The sequence below is a fragment of the Telmatherina bonti genome (genome assembly GCF_933228915.1).
Source record: "Telmatherina bonti genome assembly, chromosome: 14".
Classification (NCBI taxonomy): domain Eukaryota; kingdom Metazoa; phylum Chordata; class Actinopteri; order Atheriniformes; family Telmatherinidae; genus Telmatherina; species Telmatherina bonti.
In genome coordinates this window covers 17,511,779-17,522,618 of record NC_136612.1, presented here as the reverse complement: position 1 = coordinate 17,522,618, position 10,840 = coordinate 17,511,779, and positions in this window count along the sequence as shown.

The window sequence follows — 10,840 nt, the reverse complement described above, 5'->3', positions numbered from 1 at the left end:
TAGACATACAAAGAAATTGCCCTATTAAACTATTAGTTGTGTTTCTGTGTAATGGCTTTTATTTTTTATTTAAAAGGAAATTAAAAAAAGCAATATGTGGATCTACATGATTTGTGTGTGTGTGTATGTTCTTATGCAATAATAAGCAATCAAAACAAAGTTATTCTTGGTGGATATGCAAGATCATGTCACATTTTCTTTGAGAATTTCTTGTTTTGTAAAGGTTACAAAGAGGTTTAAGGAGGTTAGATTTCAATTTCATCAGATTCAGTCATTCAAGCAGCTGCTTTGCAGATGTAAATTAGAAGTCACCATTCTGTTACAGCTGGTGAAAGTGACATTATGAATAAGTATTATTGTCATTGTTTTTTTTTTCTAGGTTTTTGTCAGTTTTATGGTGATGTTATTCTTATACAACTTCAGTCTAACTTAAAAGAGATGGACTTGGCATATGAGACTGCAATATGCTGTGTGAGAAATGCAAGTTCCTGCATTTACTATTGCACCTTCATTACTCATTTACACTTAATGTTAAATACACATTCAGACAGAGCTTGTTGTCCTCTGCATTCATTTTGAGCCTTATTTTCACAAGTTTTCAGAGAGCTTGTGGGTGTATAGTTCATTCATTCATTAATTTTCTGAACCGCTTAATCCAATTCAGGGTCGCGGGGAAGCTGGAGCCTATCCCAGCTGGCTTTGGGCGACAGGCAGGGTACACCCTGGACAGCTCGCCAGTCCATCACAGGGCCACACAGAGAGACAAACAACCACTCACGCTCACACTCATTCGTAGGGGCAATTTAGAGTAACCAATTAACCTAACATGCATGTCTTTGGATGGTGGGAGGAAGCCGGAGTACCCGGAGAGAACCCACGCATACATGGGGAGAATATGCAAACTCCACACAGAAAGGGTGGGTGTGTAGTCAAATACAAAATGTACCACTGGAAATGAGTGATAACTTGGTGGTTAAAGAAATGGGCTTGGACCTGGAAGAATTGGATTCAAGTCCAAAGAGTGTCAAGCAAGGTGAACCACTGGGGGCCCCAGAAAATCTGAACTCGCTATGCCTTCTAGTGGATGCATTGCCTGACATCCCAAGACAAAACACATATGGGAGTCTGGGCCATGATGTTTGACTACTTTTGACACAGATGTACTGATTTACATTTGTAAAAAAGGAAAATTGAACATGTATAAGAACATTTTTTTAAATGTTTTTTTTTCTATTCAGAGGAAAAACACGTTTTTGTCGATTAAAAAGACATTGTTAGTCAAAATACTTACTTACATTTTCAACCTTATTAACATTTTCCTACTTACATTTTCAACTTATTATCATATTGATCCAGTCATTATGATACTATATCTAGTGCCATTTTGAATCCCCCCTGTAGGGCACAACAAAACCGCTCTATCCTTGGTGGCTTTTCATGCATAGGATGAGTTTCAAATTATCATCAGCTTACAGACAGTTCTGTCTTTACATTCTTTTAAAAGTCTTTTGAAGAACTGCCCTGAAGGAAGCCTATAGCCTTTTCTTTTCCTTTTTTTTAACTGTAGGAGAAATGGTTAAGTTGGTTTAGTATTTCTCTTGCACTTCTTTCTCTTAACTTTCCTTTGATTAAAAAAAAAAAAAAAATGTGATTCATGGGACTTTCTGAGGCTTGACTTTTAGCTAACTAGCCTTTCCTTGGCCCTATCCTTCCAATTTGCAGGGACATAATGGTCTATTTTTTGTAGACACTGACTAGCTAGATGACTAAAACCATAGAAAATAAAAGAGAAAGGGAACTTTGTTCTTAAAAAGGAAAGCAAATGTGCATAGGGGAAGAACCACAAAAATGTGCTTTTTAGGAAAAAAATCCACAAGCTTAAGGTCAGCAGCCTCCATTCCTCTGTACACAGTGTTGACAAAGCACTGCTTTCCCATCCTGAGTTGCAGGATAGTGGACCACAGTCTCCTTGAATATTTTCTCCATGGCATTGTTGAACTCCTCTCATGCTAGAGTTTTTGCTTCGGCAACTATTGACCAGACTCCCACAGGCCAAAAAGGCCCAGTAAGACTCTATAAGCCTGATGGTATCCCTCACTGCCAGTGTGCACTGAGTTCTGGGAAGTCAGGGACCAACCACCTTATGGTTGCAGCTTCAGCTGGCCACCTCAAAAATAGAGCCAACTCACCAAATTGTGATCACTTAACAGCTCCTTCACCCAAGTGTCCAAGACATGTGGTCGATCCTTGAGCTGTAACCTAGAGTGTCCTGCGAGTCCACAAGTAAGTCAGAAGATTTGTTGATGTTATCTTTTGTTAGGTTGTTATCTTTTTATGTCATCATATCTTTGATGGTGTCAAATATATAATAGCTGCAAACACTGCTAGCTAGCTAGCAGCTAGTTTACACCATTTTCATAGTAACTTAGCAAGCACAATATTGGTATAATGTACAGTGATGCATCAGAGCTTCCTTTTTGCCATCAGAAGAGTAACATTTGAACAGTTGTTTCAACATAAAAAAGGACAGTTAACAATATGTAGTTTATATTAGTTTCATATGTGAAGTAAGTTTGAATTATTCAACACCGTTTATTTCAGGTAAGGAGAGAGATAACTAAATATTTGGTGAACAGAATATAATGTCCACTTTCACGCAAATAGTCTCTTATCAAATCAAAGATACTTTATTTATCCCTGAGGGGAAATTCAAGGTTCAAGTCAGCTCGTCCAAGGTTAGACATACAGATATTTACATTTGACAAGTTTACAGGACGGACTGATACTTCGGCCCTGCAGCCAGTTTTTTTTACCGGCGCTGCCTTATAAATGAAGAAAGATGACATGAGGAAGGATGGGTGGGTGTTGAAAAAAAAAAAAAGAAGTATCTCTACACTTAACCTAAAGGGGAAGGATAAAGATGCAACAAAAAACACACCTCTAAGCACTAGCACAAGTTCAGACAATAGACATCACACAATATGGGAGGGAGGGTGGGTGGGGTCTCCCAGACAGTCAGTGAGGTCGCAGCCAGCCAGGCAGCGCGCCCATCCAACTCGCCGTCCGAGAGTGGAAGGAGGGGTGAGGTCCGGAGAAGGCGGTGAAAGATAGGAGAGTGTGTCTGTAACAGTGGGTGTGAGTGGGTGTGAGTGTGTGCGTTCAGAGAGTGAGTCTGTGAACTTTCCCCAGTTCATCTGTGCCACCTGATGTAAATGCAGCCTTGAGAGCTGAGTTCAGTTTAAGTTCCACAGGCCTGAGAAAGGGAGGAGGGTTAGGAGGGGGACTGAGCATCAGACAGCATTACATTCCAGGAGACGTGATAACCAGCCTGCCCAAGGCCAGTGCAGGGAGCCAGATTCAGATAACAGCTTTGTTTTGGGTCAAGCTAAGCTTCGTTTGGCTCAGCTTTGAGTCCTTAGTGGTCTCTGTCGGACTCCGAAACAACCGAATCGGTGGTCAGTTTCCACCAAAACCGAGCAACCGCTTCTCCAAGATGTTTCGGATAAGCACTGGAACCACGACCAGCTCCAGTCACGGTCCAGTGCTGTCACGCATGAGTTCGAGTGCTACTTGCTCGGCAAAGTCCATCACAGATCTTCCAAAATTTGCGAGACACCAGGAAACCGCACACACCAAACAGCAGAAACCCAGTTTTCATAAATCCAATTGTGTAGAAATCCTCCACAGAAAGAAGGAGCAGGCACCTGACCTTCATCACGTATCCAGCAGCATGCATTCCATCGGGACGTGCGGGCTCCCCTTCGCCCATTCTTTTGGGAAAAAAGATTTTGAAAGTTGCATTGAGGGACCAGCTGACCAGATCCATGATTTAAATTCGGAAGGAAATGGAGCAAGAGGCTCAGATAGATAGACAATTCAAAGAAGCAGCAGGTCAGAGTGGGAACGGGAGGGAGAGAAAAAGCGTCCGTCCTCTCTGAGAGCAGGAAGAGAAAAAAAAAAAGAAAAAAAAAGTAAAATTAAGCAAAACACAAGTTTTGGAGACGTTTGGCAACATATTGCCCTGTAAGCTCTCTTTCTCTGTAATGCATTTCTCTCAGCATCAGCATTTGTTGCACCAGTTGCAAGTGACTGAAGGTTCAGTCAGTGTGAATTTGAGGTTCTTTTTCTGTTTATAGGCCTATGTTCCTGCTTTTGAGCCTTCCCTTGTGCTTGTAAGTTGTAAGCAGGGGTTTGGTAATCCCGTTCTCCCGGATCCCCTTATCTCTATGCTCCTCTCTGCTCACAAACCCTCATCCCTTCCACCTCTTTACCTTCTACCCTTTTTTTTTTTGGCATGCTATCCATCCTTTTATCCAGATTTCACTCGGGTCTCCCGGCACCTCACTTCGTCCCCCACCCTCTCTGTCATCCAATCCTATCTGTACTCAACCTTCCTCTTAAAGCTTGAATTACACACTTGCCCTATATTTCATGCCAAACCTCTTTTTCTTTATAGGAAGCTCTCCTGCCACCGTGGGCATTGGGAACTGCTTTAACACAAGTTGCCGTACCTCTGTTCCATACCCATGGTTTATGTTGCACTGAAGGTAGCACGGCTTCTAATCTGGGGATTTTGTTGCCAGAAGTATGTGTATTTAAAACCATTCAGAAAAGTAGTCAAAGCTGTAACATCCTAATAGTTGTCTCTGACTTGACAACGTTAGTTTTGAATAAACACCGTTTCATTTGTCAATCATGTTTTCACATTATTCAGTGTTTTTTGGTTGATTGATGGGAATAGATTAAGACATGGTTCAGTCCTCCCAATGAGCCATCCCGGGAATGAGTCAGTTTCCCTGGAAAGAAGCATCACTTCCTTCCACCCTCACTCATGCAGCTGCTGCTTCTTATCAGCATCCACCAGTTGCCTCGGCTCAACATTCTTTGCCTTTCACTTAATCAAAATTCTTTGTGTGTTGTATAAATGGAAGAGCAATGGATACAAAAAGGGCACTGCCATGGAGCTAGTGTTCTTCCTATTGCTGTATTTGTATATGCATTTACCTGTATTTCCTCCAGCACAGAAAGCTGAATTGGTGTGACTGCCAGAATTACACAGAGCTCCCTAATATTTCCTTCATAAGTTACATTCTTCTGCTTCCACAGTGGTGGTTTATAGCTCTCTTCAGTGTCAAATGCTTGTTTTTCAAGAGGCAAGGAAAAGGATTACCTGCAATTAACCTTCTTCTCTTCCTCTGATGATAATTGAATTGACCCTAAATGCTTTAAAAACAGTGCAAAAAGGTTGGTAAATATTGAACAAGAAGAGATAACAGCGCAGAAACTAAAATCAATTTTCTGTTTAAAACTTAGAAACTAATCACACATAGCTTTACACTCCTGGCAGATACTTTATATACTAGCATCTAGTGAGAACTTGGGACAAATTCCTTGTCGAAGGTTGGAAACAACATGTTGTTGTCACTTGCAAACTATACCCCCCCCCCCCCCCCCCCCCCCGAGTACAGACACACACAGACAACACAACGTACATATTCATGAGTTTTTTAATATGCTTATTCAATTCTAATGCTCAAATATGGGAAAGAAAAGGAACATTGCAATCAGCTAACTCTTCCATGATGCATTGCATTATGAATCATACCCCCCTTCCTATTTATATATATATATATATATATATAGTTTTAATTTCAAATGCGTCATAAAATCCAAAGTGTTTTAAAAGCATTTTAGTTTCTCTTTGCTTTTACTGTGTCTAACCTCTCAGTTCTCTGTCTCTCTCTAATGGAAGTACTTAGCATGTGTAACGTGTAAGCAGTGCAGAGAAGTGTTGATTTTGTATTCAATTAGCCAAGTCTCCCTGCCTGGGAACACATGAACCACTGCAGCCTCTATCTATCCTTCCACAGTGAGAAGGAGAAAAGTATCAGCGAAGGATGGAGGTTAATTGGCAAATCTTAAGTACTGAATAGTTTTCTGCCATTATTTTCAAACTGCCCCCGCTTATTTCTTTATCAGTGGCACTAATAGGTTTCCATATAAAGTGGAGTCTCAATAGTACTGCAGGCTGCATCAGTGTGTAGCCACATTAGCAGGAAGAGGAAGATCTAAGTTGTTTAATATAAAGTTTTCTGTTATTGAGTCAGCTGCAGTCCCACTTGTTCCATCTCTGTTTACATTTCTCTCTCTCTCTCTCGGTTTCCCTCCTTTCCTCCATCTATGGATTTAATCTTGCTTTTCTTAAGTCTCTTTGCTTTCTCTCTCGGTTTCCCGCATGCCGATTCTCTCTTTTCTGCCCCATGTGCCCCTCTCTCCGCCTCTTTCATAACACATTTGCTAAGTAAACGTCTGATTCATTATAGATTTCTCTTTTTGCTCTCTTTCATCAGAGTGGATGTTGAATCATACCTAAAGTCCACTGCAAAGTAACAGAGTCTGTTAGCATCTGTGTAATCTTGTTTATGTGTTCAAACCCGGGAGCTCATTTACTCAGTTAATAATACAAACCTAAGCTCAAGCAGTCCTCATGTTGCACACGGACATTTCATAAAGTCCATGCTGGCTTGTGGTGAATCAAAAGCATCAAGAGTGGCAGCTGCAGAGGTTAATATTTGTAAGATTTCTTTTGCATCTAAATCATTTAAATCAGAGCATACAACCAGTCAGTGTTGGTGTGAATTGAAAAAAATTTTAGACTGAAACAGACTAGTTTTGTTTATAAGTAAAGATTTGTCATTCAGCTGAGTTTTAGTATAATATTGTGACAACACTCTTTTCAGTTTTGCATAGTTATAACTTTTCCTTCACGTCTTCTTTGCACCACACCTTGATTGATTTCATGACTGCCCCTCACCTGCTCTTCATCAGTCATCATCCACCTACGTATTATTTATACGCTGCCCAGTTTCCTTAGTTACCTGCAGTTCATAGACATTACTACTTGCCTTCATCACACACACCTTTTTTTCTTCCTATTGTTTACTCTGACCCACAGTCCAACTATGTCACCTTGTTTTCAGGTCAAACTGACTAATTCTAATGCCAGAAATTTTGGCTTGGTTAACTTACAATTGAATCCAAAGTATAATGCTTCTAGCCTCAATCTCATTCACTGTTGCAGTGTTCTTGTCTGCAAACATCTTCTATTCTTTCTTCCTCCTTTAAAAATGCTCATTGTGCTGCCATTATGCAGCAAAATTGCAAGGCATGTGTTGTCTGTAGATTACAGCCAAGCCATTTAAAAATGTCCAAGCAAGGTCTTTCTACGACTACTTTACTTCTGAAAGTAGTAAAAGTCTGTGACACATCGAAAACAAACCCAGCATTGGATGTAGTCGTGACAACCCAGTGAATAAGTATTTCATTTCTGGATAACACTGGAGAGGTGAAAAAGGTTGTCTCTTACATCTCTATGTCAGTTTTGTGGGCTGATGTAAATTGCGTTCACTCCTATGCATACTTGTGCTGGTGGGTCATCCAGTTTAACATGAATGAGACTCTGAATTACTGGAGAATTTATTCAAATGTCTTTTTGAAGTCCACTTTCTTCCAGTAATTATTTTGCCTTGAACATGATACTGATTAGTGAAGTTGCATTCTCTAATACGTACCGAGTCCTGTTTATTGATTTCTTCGATTTTCAATGTCACAGAAAACATTTAGACTTTCCCTTCATTTATCTTCAGAAGTTGCATTGGACATCACTCTACTTTGCATATAAAATATAAACTTAACTGAAATTCCTGACATAATGCCACTAGCATGGTCAAATTACTGCAAACGGTAAAACTAGATGTGCACTGATCCACATTGCTAGGGTTCCAATCCAACATCTGACATTCTGATACCAGTAGTTTTTAATACCAAAACATTATATTATCCAGATTATGGCCCTGTGATGGACTGGTGACCTGTCCAGGGTCTACCCTGCCTCCCACCCAATGATTGCTGGGAAAAGCTCCAGCTTCCTGTCACCCTAATTGGAGAAAGCGGTTAAGAAAAAGGATCGATAGATTATTCTGATTGTGGCCAGTATTGCTGTTGGTGTTATTGTGTAAGGTTTCATTAGGTAAACCACAAATCCCTGATAAACAAAACTGATCCAACTTAAGTGTTTTTCAGTGTGTAGCTGCTTAATTTATCTCACTAAAAACAAAAGTTGTAATAATTAAGCAGCAACAACTGCTTTTTATATTATTTAAAGTGCAAAGTGAGAAACCACCAAATATTAACCCCTTTTCACAGGCAATATGAAGTGGTTGAGTACTTTTTGGCTTGGACTGCATCAAAATGATGTTTTCTTTGGACACTTTAAACAATCTTGTAAAAATAAAGATCCACATGCAGACAAGTTAAAGAGAAAAGAAAGCAGCTCCAGTTGGTAAGAAACAAGATAAAATGCAACAGTACACTTACTCTTATTTGAACAGCCGCATACTGTGTGTTGTCAAAGAAGTGGACACAGACTCTGTTTCAATTCACGTAAATGAGGACAATTTGTAGCAGTGAATTTACAGATTAAATTGTTTCAATCTTTGCTTTTAAATCTTTAAGGAAATGAATTTCTGCACTGACCCACCCCTGCACACACATTCCTGTCGCTCCTCCTTCCACTTTTAGCACATTAAAATGCCAATTTATATTCTGTGCTGTCAGCTTTACATTATTTATGTCACTTTACCAGGTGTTTTAGGAGATAAACAGAATATGCGTTGTACCTCATGGTTACAAACATATACCTCCGCTTTTTTTTTTTTTTTGCTCTCGCTTGTTCCTTCATTGCTGTCTCCATCCTGTACACGGTTCCGTTAATCTCTTGGGCTACAGATACAGCCACCTCCTTCACTTGTTTTCATTATTCTTCTGCTTTCTATATTTCCGACCTGGAAGTTTCAGGCATTGTTTTTAAGTGGATCATTTTCCAAGAATGGTTAAATCACAGCTGTACTTCATAATTTAATATTTTTATTCTGACTACAAGTTGTCCCAAAGCAAAGAAGAGCACATGTTTTATTTTATCACAATACCTTCCAGCTGTGGGTGGGGGAGAACAAATAAAAGCAAAAGGCATCCACCTGTTCTTAATAATGTTTTTATACAGTTTGACTGTTTTGTAGATTGCTAAGTATCAGGACAACAAAGAGACGACATTCTGGGAATCATGGGGTTATGTATGTAAGAAATTATTTAATCTTTGTTTTTATAAACACCTGAGTAAGGTCTTAGGTTTCCCAGTAAGCTTCAGGACATACAGGGTTGGTCCTACATGCATTTTGTAGCAGAAGCCTACTTACAAGTCTTGTGTTCTTTTTCTTCAAAAACTCTGATCTACATGCAAGAGTGGAAGAGAGTCTGAGCAATTCATTAGGATTAAGCTCATTGAAAACGATTTCATGACATTTTACATGCATTTTGTTGTTCAACCCATAAATAAAAAGACTTTTTTCAGTGTTTAGCAAACCACAAAAAAAAAAATAAGTGCAAAGGATAGTTTGGTTAGGCGTCGTCCTACTCCATGTCATGAAAACAAAAATAAGCTATTCTTAACCTGTAAAAAAGGGTGATGTTTCCAACCTACTCAAATTGTTACAAAGTCACAGTCAGGAGTCGACTGCATTGGTATTTTGATGGCAGAGAATACCCCCCAAAAACAAGCTCTGTGGCTGTGCATGGCTTCTTAAACTGACATGACTGAGTTGTGATGTTGCACCTTTGCAACAAGTAAAACATCAGCAACATTGTTGACCCCCTCAAAAAATTATTAGAGTATTGTTTGAACCTGAAATGTTTAGAACCTGAAAAAGAAGAGGTTCTTCCCCATAAGTTTTGATGACATCAGTCAGAGCCAGGTTAAGCTATATGTGAATGATATGACCCCCCCATCACTTGCAATGTATCTTGATGTACCATGGTATTAAAATGAATATGTAAATTTATTATTTAAAATGAATAAATAAAATAAAAACTGTATCATTGAGTAATTTGGACAGAAATGGTAATACACACAAAAACTTTATTTAATACTACTTCCAATCCAGCTGGATTCCAGTAGCAGAGCACAACGGCGTCTTTAAGGTTCACTATTGTAAGATGTCAAGGACAAAGTTCCTTCAGCTGTCATTCAGCTGGAATTTTGTCATGAAAGATTTTTGCACACTTTCATGCTTCTGTTCCAATTTAAAAAACAAAGATAATTTAACTTTTTAAGTTATTTACTTTGAATTTCTTTGCTAATGTTTTCTGTTATTTGCAAATTGCCACACACATATATGCCTTCCTGTAGTTAAATATATAAATGAACGCCAAACCGTTTTTCAGAATATGCTCAGAGTTAAAAATCACTGCTGGAGTGACACCAGTATAATGTAAGTCAACTACAAATAATTAAACAAATGGGTGTGTTCCATTTGCAGTGTAGAAAATGATCAATCACCTGCAAAAGTTAAGCACCTGTGGGGCTGAGATGGTCTGGGGACAGGGTCCAAATCAAATCCTTCTCCCCTAAAGGCTCATACCGGCCTGTCATCTATGAGCAAAGACTGACACCAGAGTAAATAATCAATAAGCCTTAGAAAGTGAAGAACAAATACTGGAAAAATATAAAGACTTAGGCTGAAGTGGAGCTGGATATGATGTTATCTTTTGAGCTACTGCAAAGTCAGATGGATCAATGACCAGTGAATTAGTTATGGTACAGAATATAGCCACTGCAACAGCCACAAAGAAGAAGCCCCCCTAGTACCTCCTCCCACCCTTTCATCTACCACTAATATAGATGGTTGCCTACATACCAAACATTGAAAATAAATTTTAGGTAGAGTAACTTAGATTAATCAAACGCTGGGATAATTCACGAATTATAAAACCCTGATTCCAAGGA